General features: G+C 36.8%; 2 non-coding genes across 2 annotated transcripts; both read right to left on the bottom strand.

Moving 5' to 3' along the window:
* Positions 1–12,735: 12,735 nt before the first annotated feature.
* Positions 12,736–12,808, bottom strand: trnav-cac (transfer RNA valine (anticodon CAC)). The gene has a single exon. It is a non-coding gene; the product is annotated as a tRNA-Val (tRNA).
* A 665-nt stretch (positions 12,809–13,473) lies between these two features.
* On the bottom strand, positions 13,474–13,546 carry trnav-aac (transfer RNA valine (anticodon AAC)). The gene has a single exon. It is a non-coding gene; the product is annotated as a tRNA-Val (tRNA).
* Between the last annotated feature and the right edge of the window lie 2,107 nt (positions 13,547–15,653).

Here is a 15,653-nt window from a genome sequence, read left to right as displayed (position 1 = left end):
TCCCTACCTTATACAGATAAACACTATATTATAGCAGAATCTGGAGATAGTTGATAGCGGTTACACAGGAAATAAAAAAAAGTACATGTTCATTTCAAATTATATTTTCTTGTGACAACATTTCCCAATAGCAATAGTAATAAGGGCAGAATTCATAAAACAGCAAATATGTATGTATTTAAAATGATGTAATAATATGCTCTTTATATATATATATATATATATATATATATATATATATATATATATATAAAGAGCATATTATTACATTATTGTGGAAAATATAGTTTTTTTATCAGTAATTTTAATAGTACAATTAGATATATAAACAGACTTTTTCCCCAATTGTAGTAAGAGCATAATTAATAAAACAGCAAATAACATAAAAAGTATGCACTCATGTGTCTACTAGAAATTGTAATTCATAACTACAATAACAAAATTACAACATATAAAGCCTGTTACTGGATTAGTATACAGTATTACATTGATTTGCTGCAAATATTCAGGGTATGAATCTGAATTTTGTTTACAGAATGTGTAGATCAAATGCAGCCAATGTATCATGACCTACCAAACATTAGAGCAAATGATCCTTTCATTATCATGTGATAGTTGTACATGAGCGGAGGGTGGATGACTCCCTTTCAAAACAACATCTCCTCCCTCATCACTGGCTAAATCCAGCCTGAGGCCTCCAGGTCTCCTGAGATGCTCCACACAACTTCAAAGACAATTTTCCCCTCATTTCTACACAAAAAACTTTAGGAATTAATGAGAAAATGTTTCAAACATGACAGAGCTATAATGTAGCTTGAGCGCATCAAGAGTGTCATGGATTTGCTTTCTTTCACAACGTTGCATTCACAAACAGTCACTGAGGAAAATAACCATTAGACTGATATTCATATTCATGATGGTTTACAAGAGTTCACGTCAACTTTTCAACTTTTTGCAGAGTTAGAAATCCCTCTTTACTCTCTGTGTTGTTTCCTGCCTGAAGAGAGACTACAAAGAAGACGCTCTCAGAGGAGGTTTGATTATTTAATGGGGAAAATCAGAAGGTACGGAGCAGCGGGACATTGTAGATGCATTGATGTGAAAAAAAAGGAGAGACAGAGGCACAAGGTGCCTGGAAAAGGGAGGAAAAACAACTGTGATGATTTTGCAGTAAATCGGTGAACACGGGTGAACTTTCATGCTTTTCAAAAACACTGCAACAAGACATTTCAGTAAAATATTCTCAGATTTAACTTTCATATCAAGGTAGGTACATTCAAAAGCATCTTTAAAGCACTACATTGAACGATGATGATCCTTTCAGAGTTTTACACAGTGGATCCAAAGCAATTCAACAGAGCTCCTGCAGTTATAAACACACTTGAAGCAAACTGATATGAAGGGTTTTACTTTAGGACACAGTGGAAAGTTCCTGGTTCACATATACGGTCTTAAAAATGAAAGGTTTCAAAAGGGGGTTTTCACAGCAATGCCATAAATGAACCACTTTTAGTTCCCCAAAGAACCTTTCAGTAAACAGTTCTTAGTGTGAAGCACATTTTAACAGTATAAAGGCCTTTCCACAGCTACGATGACACATTGGAATTAAAACAACAGATAGCTATGGAATCTTCCACATAGAATGCAAACATTTTTTTTTCAACCAGTCTGACAAATCTTTTTAGTTTCGCAAAGAAAAATCTTTGCCATCCAATAAGATTTGAGCTAGGATCTCATGGCAGGAGCAGCTGCTGTTGCACAAAAAGGCAAGATTGGTGGCGCTGTTTTGATAACCAGAGTAAACACGAAAGAATAGTGTGACGAGTGGGCGGGGCCGAGAGGCGTGGGAACAAAGCGAGGCCAGTGGAGTGATTGGAGATGAGCGAAAACCTGCTCCACCCACCGGTCTTGAGTCCCACAGAGGAGATGGAAGGGTATAAACTGGAGCGACGACAGTGAAGGACGAGAGAGGACCAGGCCTGGGCTTTATTTTATGTTTTGGTTTTTATTTGTGCACATCAGTCGTCCATGCTGTTTTGTGTTTATTTTGATTATTAAAGTTTTGTTTTGATTGTCGGCCGGTTCCCACCTCCTTCGTCCTGATGATTATGGAGATTTTATCATTACAGTGGTGCCGAAGCCCGGGAGAAGGAGGGACATGCTGCTGAAGATCCCTCGCCGCTGTGGTGAATCCACGTGCCATCGAGCAGGCGAGGAGTGTGCCGCCATGGACGCTCTAGGCGGTGGGCTGGAGTGAGTTGTCGGGGACGGGCAGTGGGCCGGAGTCGGAGCCTGCTGCCTCCGTGAAGGAATCCGGAGGAGCAGGGAAGGGGGGACTCCTGCCGGCTGCCCAAAACCGGAGGAGCCGTCGCCATCCACCGGGCAGTGGAGGAGTGTCGTACCATCCGCCGAGGGCCGTCCAGGCACCGCGGAGGAGATCACCCAGCTGGTGGAGGGCCAAGCAGCAGTGCGTCTGGGAACCGGAATTTTTTTCTTCTTCTTCTCCTCTGTCCCCTCTCTCGTCTCTGTCGCTCCTCCTTCCATCTACTTTTCTCTCGCCTCATCTGTCCAACCCCCAGGTTCCCGTGAGCAGTCCCCCAGGAGGGAGGGGGGAGAGTAGAGTGCAGTCTCGAGGGTACCCCCCGGCCTGTGAGGGGCGATGGGGGTATGTGACGAGTGGGGCGGGGCCGAGAGGCGTGGGAACAAAGTGAGGCCGATGGAGTGATTGGAGATGAGCGACACCTGCTCCACCCACCAGTCTCGAGTCCCACGGAGGAGATGGAAGGATATAAAACTGGAGCGACGACAGTGAAGGACGAGAGAGGACCAGGCCTGGGCTTTATTTTATGTTTTGGTTTTTATTTGTGAGCATCAGTCGTCCATGAGGGTAGGGATGGGTACCGAAACCCGGTATTAAAATGGCCCCAGGGCTAAATTATGAAAGACCGTAGTATCAGTAAGATCTGACGGTATCGGTTCTGCTTTCGGTACTGGAGGGGAAAAAATTATTGTCCTATGTATTTTTGCTTAATAATGTTATCGTGCACATTTTATCTCACCAAATATTTCTAATGTGCAATCATATTAAGACGTTTGTCTGTGAAATCAGCGAGATCTCAATGCGCGCCACGGAGGCTGTCTGTCAGACACACACACACACCACAACAAGCGCAGCGCATGCACAGACATAACAGTATGAAAACTACAGCTTAATAATAAAGAGTGACGATGGCGAAGAGATTTGCTTAATGTTATCGTGCACATTTTATCTTACCAAACATTTCTAATGTGCGATCATATTAAGACGTTTGTCTGTGAAATCTGCGAGATCTCTCATGGGTGCCGCGGAGGCTGTCTGTCAGTCACACACACACAACAATAACGAGCGTGGCGCACACACACGCATAGGGGCCGTTCACATATAATGCGTGCTCAAGTTCGTCATTTCAAATGTAGGTGCGCGGTATGCGCGCTCATAATTGAAGCAACACGGTCGCACCGTGCATGCGGTGCGACGAGCTCGTTTTTTCCATGCGAGTCTGCACCGCATCGAGTTAAAAACATCTCAGCTTTTCAGAATGCCGCAAGCGCACCGCAGATCATGTGACTTCCTCACCTTTTCCGTAACAAAGTTGAAAGCTCAGCCAAGATGAAGGAAAAGCCGATAGCTGTATGTGGATTTTTAAATTAATTTAGTAGCAGAGCTACTGCAAGCAGTTTTTAGTGCTGCAAATCCATTTATCCATAGCTGAAATTTCTGCGTCTTCATGGAGAGAGCAGGTCATGGTTGCTTAGCAATGGCAAACGCCTCAGAAGTGTAAGTAACCTTAAGTAACCTTTGTATTATTATTATTTTATTTTACATTTTTTCTAAAATCCTGTCAAACGTGCACAAACTACTAGCTACTACTAAATATTGTAGAAACATAATTTTCTGTAAAGTTGCTTTGTAACGATTTGTATTGTAAAAAGCACTATACAAATAAACTTGAATTGAAAAATTTAAAAAATCAGAAAGCGGCGCGCCTAGCGTTTTCCACACGTTTTTAGACGCGATATGTGAACGGCCCCTTACAGTACGAAAACTCCTGTTTAATACAAAGAGTGAAGATGGCGGAGACAGCAAAACGTTCTGAAGTGTGGTTATACTTCACTAGAGTTGACGCAGACAATGCTGGTTGTCATAAGTGCAACAAAATTTTTGCATGTAAGGGCAGAAACACAAGCAATCTTATCAAAGCATCTTTCAAAAGTGCATTATGTGCAGACAGAGAAATTCAAAGTTTTCGACTGCCTAAACACAACACAAAGTAACACAGTAACACAAAACAAAGTACCGATAAGAATACCATTAAAGTACCGGACCGTTAAGCAGTATCGGTAAGAGTAGTAATACCGTTAAAACCTTTTTAGCAATAAAGGATGTTTATGACAAATATTAGAAGTGTAGCTTTATTGAACATACAAAGAGTGCAAGTGTCAGCTTATTAATCAAAATCAACTATAGGTCACAATTGGAAGTTATTATAAGCACTCGATGATGGTTTAAAGTGGGTAAGCAAATATATTAATTACATTTATTTTCATATGTAGCTCGATGCTAATTGTACTTCTAATTGTATTTAAGGATGTAACCTATTCTTGTAAGCATTATAGATAGTTTGTTTTGGTTTAGAACCTTGTTTATCTTAATTTAATACTGTATATTGAGTAGACATGTGCCGGTATTCGGTAATGCGATATATCACGGTATTTATATGTACAATATTGTTATCAAGGGCACTTGTTAATTAGGCATGGGCATTTTCCGCAAATATCACATTCGAATATTTGAGCTCACAAAAAATATTCGTTTATTTAAATTAAGTTTAATAAGACAGATGTTATTTTTCAGCAACATTTATTGTTTCCGTCATTTTTGAACGAGCTTACAATAAGCTTGAACATTACACATCGTGTTTTGTAGCTGAAAACCTTTAACAATGTGTGCAAACAAACAAAAGTACAGACTGAAAAAAAGTAAACAAAGAAAAAACGTAAATAAAGCAGCCTGTAGCAATTTGACTATTGTAGCTTCCACTTAACTTTGAAACCTTGAAACTGTCAGCAAATCTTTTTTGCTTTTTTTTCTATTGTTTTACATGTTCTTGTTAAGAAACACAGGCATGTAAACATGATCGGGGGAAAGTCAGTTCCTTATTCTGTTAACAATGAGGCCGGCCGCGGAGAAAACGCGCTCTGACGGCACAGACGTTGGCGGGACTCACAAATAACAGTGTGCTAAGTGAATATGTTTTGTGAAGCGCTTCGTGTTTTCGTATCACCACTGAATGGGATCTTCATCTGCTGCAATACATGGCTCCAGCAGGAACTGTTCCCTCTGGTCTCGGCTAGACTCTCTGTATAATCATCGCTGAAGAACTGGCTCAGCCTTTTCCGACGAGTGGGCATTGCATCCTCTTCATCGTTGGTGGTGGCGGCGGCTGCATCCACACCACTCGCATCACGGAAAATGTTCTGATAATGTCCAAAAAGGTTTTTTTTCTTACTTCTCTCATGTTTTCATTGAGAAACCTGAGATGTTTGGGCCGAGAAGAGGAATTTTCAGTGCATTCTCCAAGTTAGCTGTGTTTATACGTTGCTTGAGAGATGCCGCAACAATGTTCTTGAATTCGGTCACATTCTGTGATTCTCCACGGCATATTTGAAGTACTGTAGAAGACTGCAGTTCTTATTCATTCATTCATTCATTCTTTTTTGCTTGCATACATCTTCAAATATTCTGTGGAGAATCACAGAAAGTGACCGAATTAGGTTTAATTGTGGATTTTTTTTTTTATGGCAAGCAAAAATATAGCAAAATTCGAATATGATTTTAATTTTACGAACAAATAGAGAAGAACGAATATTCGAATGTTTGACTATCGATGCACAACCCCATTGTTAATAATACCGTTAATAATTATATATTACAAATTATTCAGAATTTGGAATGCATTTTAAGAATACTATTCCCATCAACTGGTCAAAATGCACAACAACGCTGTATGCTGCTTGAAATAGCGTGTGCTCTGATATAAACTAGCACACATGAGAAGCACATGGAGGAAAACGTGAGAGACGCACTGAATGAAAGCACATTCCCTGTCTGACAGCAGATGGTGCTAAACTGCAGGGGAATAAAGCAGCCTTTACTTTGGAAACCCCATAAATAAAGCAGCCTCACTACTTTCTAAAAGTATTAAAATAGCTATTTAGATTTGTGGATTTGCTATGTTGTTCATCACAGTGCCAAATACTTAAATATTAAGAATTAATAGGCTATTCATTTTCAAACTATTTTTTTCCATTTTAACTACAACACTGATTCTTTATTGTTTGTTCACACTTTACATACATAAGGACTTCATTAGTCACATAAAGTGGCAATTAAAAATTATTTTGAGCATTCACTAATCTTAGGTATTCAGATTTTTTATAACACGTTGTAAAAATTGTAAAAAAAAAAAATAATAATTTAATGAGCTAACATGAATTAACTTTTTTTTTACAAAGATTAATAACTTCTGTAGCAAATGTAGCTATTGTTAATTGTGAATGTTAATGCATTAACTAAGGTTAACTAATGCAGTCTTATTGTAAAGTGGTACCTATGGGTCTTTATAGTTCTTTAATCTGTGTAAAACTTTTAACTTAAATAAAAAAATTGTTATTTTAAGAAGTGTTCACTGAAAGGTTCTTTGACAAACCAAAAATGGTTCTTCTATGGCATCGCTGAAAAAATTTTTTTTTTTTTAAACGTAATTTCAACCACCATTGACGAGTTATCTCGTCATTTAGAAGACAACGCTTCTCCACCTTTCATAAGTTTTTATGGCTTTTCGTGTTTTCAGTGAAATAAACTCTGGGGGCTATTACACATCCTCTGAACAAGTTAAAAAAATCTTCAGAACAAAAATACATGTGAACAGGATAGAGAAACAAGCTTTTTCTTATTTAAAAAAATGCATATTTAAAATAATCTGATCATCATCAATAGACAGCATATAAATGGAAATAGCATAATGTTACAGAGTAAAATGTTGATCCAAGTGTGGTATGTGTCTGTGCAAACTTGGAAGTGTTGATGCAAGCGATTTACTCGATTTATGCTTTTGATAATCATACTGAATATTATCCAGATGTAGTTAGGGCTGTGCAAAAAATCGAATGCGATTTTCATGCACATCTCATCAGTAAAGGCCCTCCTTTAATTAGAAGTATTATCTTCAGCACGTGTGTTCAGATCAGGGTTGCCCGGTTTACACAACAAATCCTGCCCTGATGCTTCTCAAAACTAGTCCAAAACTAATCGCGATTCCAGGAGGTTCCCAGATAAAAAAAAATGCTTCCCGGGGTTAAAATATACGTTTTGTTTTTTGTCATGGTTGTCTTGGTAAAATTCGCATTTGAGGGGCTAAATATCACGTTATTGGTATTGGGGTTGCTTCAAACCGCGGACATGAAAAACAACCGCAGACTTGGCAACACTGGTTCAGGTGGAGCGGCAGTTACTACACAGAGCCGTAGTCTACCGACAACTAACACAAAATCGCTTTCAAAATTGACAAAGAATCGCCACCGATTTTAAAATCGATTTTGTGTAGATTGTCAGTGAATTACGGCTCGGTGAAGTAAATGCCAACCAATGTTGCCAAGTCTGTGGTTGTTTTTCATGTCCGCGGGTGGAAGCGACCCCAATAGAAATAACGTGATATTTAGCCCCTAAAATGCTAACTTTACCAAGGCAACCATCCCATAAAACTTACATTTTAACCCCGATTTTTTGCACATCCCTAGATGTAGTTTTTGATAAAAATGCCTTTTGCTCCAAATTATGCATTTTTATGAAACCTACCTATATTCAAGTGTTGATTAAAAAAAATAAAATAATGATAGAATCGAATGATAGAAGATAGAAAGATAGAATAAAACAGATATTTTTTATTTAAAAGTGGAGGCTCTGATCTTTATTTTGGTGTATGGCATTTTCAAATATTCATACAGAAAAATATACTCATATTTTGTTGTAGATCAAATTTGAGTGAAAATCATCAAAATCGCTGATGGTGGCTGGCAACTTTTGTCAAAAATGAATGCGGGGAAAGAGTTAAAATCGTATGGATGCTAAAAGGCTCTTTATGGAACCATTAATATCACTAAAAAACCTTTTGTTTAAGTGTCACTTTTTAAGAACAAACTTTCAAACATAAAAGTAACCTTTTAAAACAAACATTCATCAAGTATTGATCTTCAAACCTTGCTATGATTCAGACTTGTCTAGAAGAGAAAGTTTGACTTTTTAATGTTGTCTTGACCAGGCAATTATCTCAGAGTTTTAAAAGGTAGAAATGGACAGATGGACAAACAGATGGACATAGATAGATAGATAGATAGATAGATAGATAGATAGATAGACAGACAGACAGACAGACAGACAGACAGGCAGACAGACAGACAGACAGACAGACAGATAGATAGATAGATTCTTAATTTTAAAAACGCTATTATAAAAATAAAAGAAAATCTTCTACATGCTGTTCTAGAAACTCAACATGTCAATACAGCTGCTTTATTCATGAGGGCCAATTTCAGAAGAGGAATGTTTTAGATACAAACAGCCATGGATTTCATGGGAAATCTTTATGTGTGCATGTCTCTCCATAAACGAGTGCTTCTCTTATCCTTTAATTATTTCCCAAGAAAGAGCGAGAGCTTTATTGACAAGTGTTTCAGTGTTTATAGGGCTGTGGATAGGATAACAGAAAGCATCCCTCTTATAAGAAACATTAATCTGGTTATAACTGGATTGGACTCTTGTTGCAGTAATGTAATGTCTACAGTAATGTGTTATGGGGTTGTGGTGTGGGGTGTTCAACAAAATTCCCCTCTTGCCATGTTAATAATAACCTAACTAGACTAAGTGTGCAAAGTAGTTTTTCATTAAATAAATAACCACTTTTTTTTATTAAAGTATAAAGGCCTGTTCACAACAGGAATAAAAGTTGAACATGATAAGAACAATATCAACAGTTTTTTAGAAGCGTGAACTACAGTTTTGTCGCCTGCTGCTTGAGCCCTTTATAGTCTCTTTTACTGCATTTATTTGATCAAAAATAATGTGGGGAAATAATAATTAAAAAAGAACTGAATACATATTAAAACATTTAAATGGTATAAGAAATGTCTTAATTATAATTTCAAGAGGTCTTACAGTTGGGGATGACAAGACAAGAGTCGCGATAAGGCTGGATTAAACTTCAAAAGGCAATGATTTCATTGACTAAATATGAGCATTCCATGTTTCAAGTCAAAACATGGCGCAAGTGTCTCTATTTGAATTAGGGGTGTTGCGATATACCGGTATTGACGATAAGTGTGATATTCAAAGCAACAATTATTGATATTGTGTTAATTTAGTGTGTGACAATATACTGTTATTATTGCTATTAGCTATTATTGCTTATATTGCTATAACCGCAATATTTAAAATGAATAGTTCTCTTATGATAACACCACATGTAAATACTCCAGTGCCAGAACCTGGTTGAGCTCCAAGGCTCTCCTTGGAGTAGCTGCAAGCACCGTGTCTTCTTGTGTGACAGGTGTCAGCGTTAAGGCATAATACTGCCACACAAGAAGATACAGAACTTGCAGTTACTCCCAGGACAGCCTTCTTCATCAGATTACCGTAAATTGCCATTATTTTACTTGTCATAGAATGGGTAACTTTATATAAATCTTTTAACAGCGGTTGTCTGTGTTCATATATTGAAGTAAAGGGTGATTATTTTAATAAGTACCACATTTTCTTTTCTTCTCTTATTTTTGAATTTGCAATCAATACGGCCTGTTTTTGTGAAAACCTGTATCTCAAATGTAAATCATGTAATTTTATGGCTCAATACTTTATGTTACCATAGAAATTGTCCAACACCACTCATACAGTGTTCATTTTATTTGTGCAGCTCTAAGAATCGTTCATAAATTGCCTTAAATTTTTCTTTTTTAATTCTGCAGATACCCTGTAAATAGTCAAATAGAATTCCTTCCTTCATATTTGGTGATACTTGTATAGGAAAAACAGTAAGGAAGCACTTTAAAATATTTGTAAAGGAAGCACAACCCAGTAGCAGATTAAAGAAAACACGTTTTCTCCTGTGGCATGCTTGCCATCAAATTTATTACATGCAAATGTGTTAAAAGAAATGAAAATTTGCAGCAGATGTACTCAACCTCAGGCCATCTCAGATGTAAATGGTTTTTTTTCTTCACAGGAACAAATTTGGATAAATTTAGAATTTTCACTTAAGAAAGCAATATTATGGCCAGAAGCAATGGTTTGGAGTCAAAATGCCTTAATGATGGATTAGTTTCTTAACAAAATTCACAAGATATTTATTGATGGACTGGAATGGTGTGGATTAACTATGGATTACTGTGATGTTTTTATCAGCTGTTTGGACTCTTATTCTGACGGCACCCATTCACTGCAGAGGATCCATTGATGAGCAAGCAATGTAATGATATAGGGTTGTGCCGATAGACGATTGTATCGTGTATAGACGATAGTCAGAGATATCGACATAAGCTGATTTCTCTGTCGATAAGATGATATTAGGCTCATTCTCCTATTAATGTATTAGATTATAATAATAATAACTATTATTTTTATTAGGCTGCTTATTATAATTCGGCTATCAAACTGCCCAGCTATTTCACTTCATTACCGCATTTCACACGCGCGCGCAGGAGGATTAGAGCCTGTAGTCGTTGAAGTGGTACGCTTTGACTCGGATAACTCATTAAATCCATGAAATGAAAGAGAAATGGAGTTGGTGTCCCACACATTTAATGGCTGCTACACGGCATCGCGCTCTTCTCAAACATGAGAGATTAACTCTTTCTTGGCATAACAAATTAATTAAAGACAAAATAATAACAAGGCGGCAGAGCGAACTTTTCATCCATAGTGGTTCTCATGTAGTCCTTCTCTTAAAGACTGATCACTTATAACACACACTATGTGGTGATGATGTAGAAGGACTATGTGAGAACCACTATGGATGAATGTTCGCTCTGCCACCTTGTTATTATTTTCATGCACCCCGCACTATAATGTGATGCATGCAAAATACATAGTTTTGCTAGTTACAAAGTCTTCATCCACAAACAGATGTACATCGTCTGCAGACATAAGATATTTCATTGCACTTTAACAAGTAATCTGAAAGGCCTATATATGTGCAATATTTTAAACGAGCCCTCACTAACACTGAACCCTCACTAACACTGAGTTAAATGCCACAGTTATGTTAGAATGCATCTCTTATTTTTGTGGCGGTGCGTCGCTCTCGTCATAAAGCGCGCGGTCCAGAGCGCTGTATGACAGATGCATCAGTTCAATTAAATTTACTCCAAACATATGAACTTACCTGTTTTAAATACTTTATATTTAATGTGTTCAGTTATGCCCAATATTAGTGTTAAACTGCTGGACTTTAAATGAAATCTACTATTGATTTTCACCGGTTACGGACTTTACAGAACATTTAGACTGATAACTTCCAGCAGGATTTATTGTCACAGGACGCGTGATATGACAGTTGCGTCCAACTATATATGAACTAGCTGTTTTACGTTAGTTTATCAGTATGTTTGAAAGTATATTTTTTTGATTATTGGTGATTCCATAGGCTCTCTCTCGTGCACCTGCGTGGTTTAAAACACCAAATAGTTATGCTATGACACGAACAAAGCTCCACCCACGCAAGATAATACTGTGTATTGTCGATCTCACGGGCTGATGATATGACGATATGAAAAATAACCATACTGCCCAACACTATAATGATACATTTCTCCAAATATGTTCTGATGATGATGAACTCATCTACATCTCGGATAGCCTGAGGGTTAGTAAATATTGAGCCAATTTTCATTTTTGGTTGAACTACTCCTGTAATGTATCAAACGTTGACTGCTTGGCCCCTTAATGAGATATACTGGGTTTTGTTGGCACAGTGAGCTGTTCTGCTCCATTGGTGCAAATAAACAGACTGCAGACTCTGTGGCACAGCGAAGCGACCCAGCTATCGTCACGGCGGGCCGATCTACCATCGCTCGATCCACTGATCAAAGTGCTGCTAAACTGCCAGAAACTACAGAAGGCAAACAAGACTGCTGCAGCAGCCACTGAGACCATTTCTCTCTGCGTGCGAATACCAAAAAAAGGAACAAAACAAATGGAGGTGGACAGAACATGTCCGTGTCTGGTCACGTGAATTTGACTGTGGCTGACGGGTCAAGAAGAGCCAAAGCGTCTCATTAGAGCTTCTACAGGGCATGGGAAGAGGAAGGAGGAGGATCAAAGGGAATACAGAGAAAAACCTTCTGCAAATGCAATGGAAGGAAAGAGAGAGATGTTAAAACTGGAGGAGTGAAGCGATAATAATGAGATAGATTGCAGGTTAGAAGAAGGTTGGGAGGTTTTGTCTGTGTAAGATCAACACTTCGTAAGAACCAGCATTGCTGGTTCTATTACGCCATCTTGTGGAGGAGTAGTTAAGGTTTACATTTTTTAATTGATTGTACAAGCCTTTGAAAATGAACATGTTTTTTTTTCAAGACTATAGCATAAATGAGGAAGGATAGACCAATTCAGGGATGTAAAACAAACCGATGGTTGCAAAATGATGTTTCCGCCCGGTTTCGAACCGGGGACCTTTCGCGTGTGAGGCGAACGTGATAACCACTACACTACGGAAACCTACATGTATGTAACATGGTAATATTTCAAAATAAATTACATACCAAACCTGGACTAAATGGCAATATTTGGCTGTTTTATAGTGAAAACTTACATTTCTTTTTTTGTTCTATTAGTAATAACTATTTTTTGAGACTAATAACTAGTTTTTGAGAGTATTATACATTTAAAGCTTGCAACTTTACTTACAACTCTGGTAATTTTTTAATGAGTAAGAGTTTATTTCATTTTTATATTTTCGCCATGGACGATTTGCTACCATCAGTTCTCACCAGACTTTTCTCTGTTGAAAAATATTCAAAAATACTTATGTGTTTGTCTCAGATTTGTCAATTTGTTATGAGTCAAAAAAATCAAGGTAATAACACTTAATATTTTTTATCCATAGATAAATATAGGCTATTTAATGGAAAAAAGCATTTTTATAATTATTTTTAGTATTATGAAGTTAGAGATCACCTTTGTGGGGGCTAATGCTAATTTAGTACCGCATGCTAGCATACTACTCTTATTATCTTTCTACCACGGTAGTGTGCTAGTATGCTGTTCTGAATTCAACTTTAAGTCCTTAAGTCTTTAAGATACATTTTATACAGATCTTATATGTTCACATTCATAAGCTTGTGTTTAACCAATAATAATAATAAAAAATAATAACCAAAATGTGTTTCCGCCCGGTTTCGAACCGGGGACCTTTCGCGTGTTAGGCGAACGTGATAACCACTACACTACGGAAACCTACATGTATGTAACATGGTAATATTTCGAAATAAACTATAAGCTTACATACCAAACCTGGACTACAGGACAATATTTGGCTGTCTTATAATGAAAACTTAAATTTCTTAATTTTTGTCCTATTAGTAATAACAATTTTTGGAGACTAATAACTAGTTTTTGAGACTATTATACATTTAAAGCTTGCAACTTTACTCACAACTCTGGTAATTTTTTAATGAATAAGAGTTTATTTCGTTTTGATCTTTTCGCCATGGACGATTTGCTACCATCACTGCTCACAAGACTTTTCTCTGTTGAAAAATATACATCCATGGCATTGTAACGGTTTCACTAGAAACCAGTCATATTCATTAAAAGGCTATTTGACTGAAGTATAAAACATATACATGTACACTAAAAAAAACATATACATGTAAACTAAAAATATGTTGTTGCATTCAGTGGTTTTTAAACTTGTTTCGACCTCCATGTTACAAGAAAGAAACCACCGTGTAATAATGATGTAACTGGAAACCAGTCAAAGTCATTATGTGGCTATTGCACTTGGGCTAGGTTTCAGTGAATATACGATGGAAAACCTTTTTTTTCCTCTGAGAAATTGATCAAAATTAATTCAGTTAGGTTTCAGTTAAAATATGATGGAAAACCTTTTTTTCTTCTGAAAAATTGATCAAAATTAATTCAGTTTGATGAAAATAGAAACAATCACCTTCCAAAGGACACAGAAAAAAACTTCATCAAACAAGTTTTTATTCCTCATTGACCGTGAGTTCTTGTTTTAAGCATTAGATTCCAGATTCCAGATTTGTCACATACATGGTTATATGGAGAGAATATGACCAGCAGTGAAATGTAATATTGTTCAGTTTCTCAGAAAACAAGAATTCATCTCAAGTTTAAATCTAAATGTGTTTGTATGTGAATATAAATGTATCTTGATTTAATGGTGTCACAATATTTATATTGGAAAACAAAAACAAGATTTTTTTTCTGTTTGGTGCATACAATATTTATCAGGATTAAGCCAATCTTAGAATTTATTTAGGACATTTAACTTATGTTGTTTTTTTGTGTGCCTTAGAGAGAAAAATAAATAAATAAAACATAAACTTCCTTTTGTCCATCTTGATCAAAATCAGTATTACTGGCATATTTTTCTGTATGTCAGTTGAAGTTGCTTTCAGTTAAGATAGACTCAACATGCATTTTAGTTTGGGACTAACGTTCCTCTTAAACCTTGTCTTTGAAACCAGGAATAAGGGTTTCTGATCCGATTTAATACTTTGGAAGGGAGAATTAAAACCTTTTAAACTTTTAAAGGAACCCTGTAAATATTTCATTACACATCAAATGGCAATCCAAACTCCAATATATTAGCATACAAAAGTAGGCCTAACAGATAACGTTACCTCCGATTAATCAAACACTGAATTTAAATGATATCTAAATAATTTTTTAACCTCTCAGATCTGTGTCAACAATTTAATCTGGAGTTTTATCTTATTATTCAGACTCCATTATTTAGCGGAGAACGTGTTAGCAAATAATGGCGCGCGAACTTCACGAAGCGCGCGCTTGAGCCTACTAACGTTAGTTCACTCAGCACGATCTCAAATGTAAACATTTTGTTATAGAACGTGGTTTTCAGTATTTCATATGTTAAATGTGTATGAAGATGACCGTATTTAGCACTCGTAACGGTTGTCGCTGTCTTGTTACAGTGCGAACGTAACATCTTGAATTTCGAAGTTTTCGTGTAACGTTAATTAACGATCGACAATTTAGTCGACACAAACCACGTTTATCCTTAAAGTGAACATATATGTTTAGTGTGGGTTATATTAACCTTTACCTTGAGTCATTTTGGTGGTTGTTTTTGAGGATGAGGACATGTCACTGCCTGTCCATCTTGACATCGCTCGCTCTTACGTGACGTGTCTTCGTTTGCGAATGAATCTTTTACATATTGAATGAATCTTTTAAGTGAACGAATCGGATTTGAATACGTTACAAACAAATTTGTTACACAAATTGAATGGTAAAACAGTTTATTTTGTTATTCTTCATGTATGTTTTATTTATCTTTAGACAAAAAATAATAATA

This window comes from Carassius gibelio, chromosome B13, assembly GCF_023724105.1.
Source record: "Carassius gibelio isolate Cgi1373 ecotype wild population from Czech Republic chromosome B13, carGib1.2-hapl.c, whole genome shotgun sequence".
Lineage (NCBI taxonomy): Eukaryota > Metazoa > Chordata > Actinopteri > Cypriniformes > Cyprinidae > Carassius > Carassius gibelio.
The sequence above is the reverse complement of the archived record's forward strand: the minus strand, read 5'-3'. Positions and strand labels throughout refer to the sequence as shown.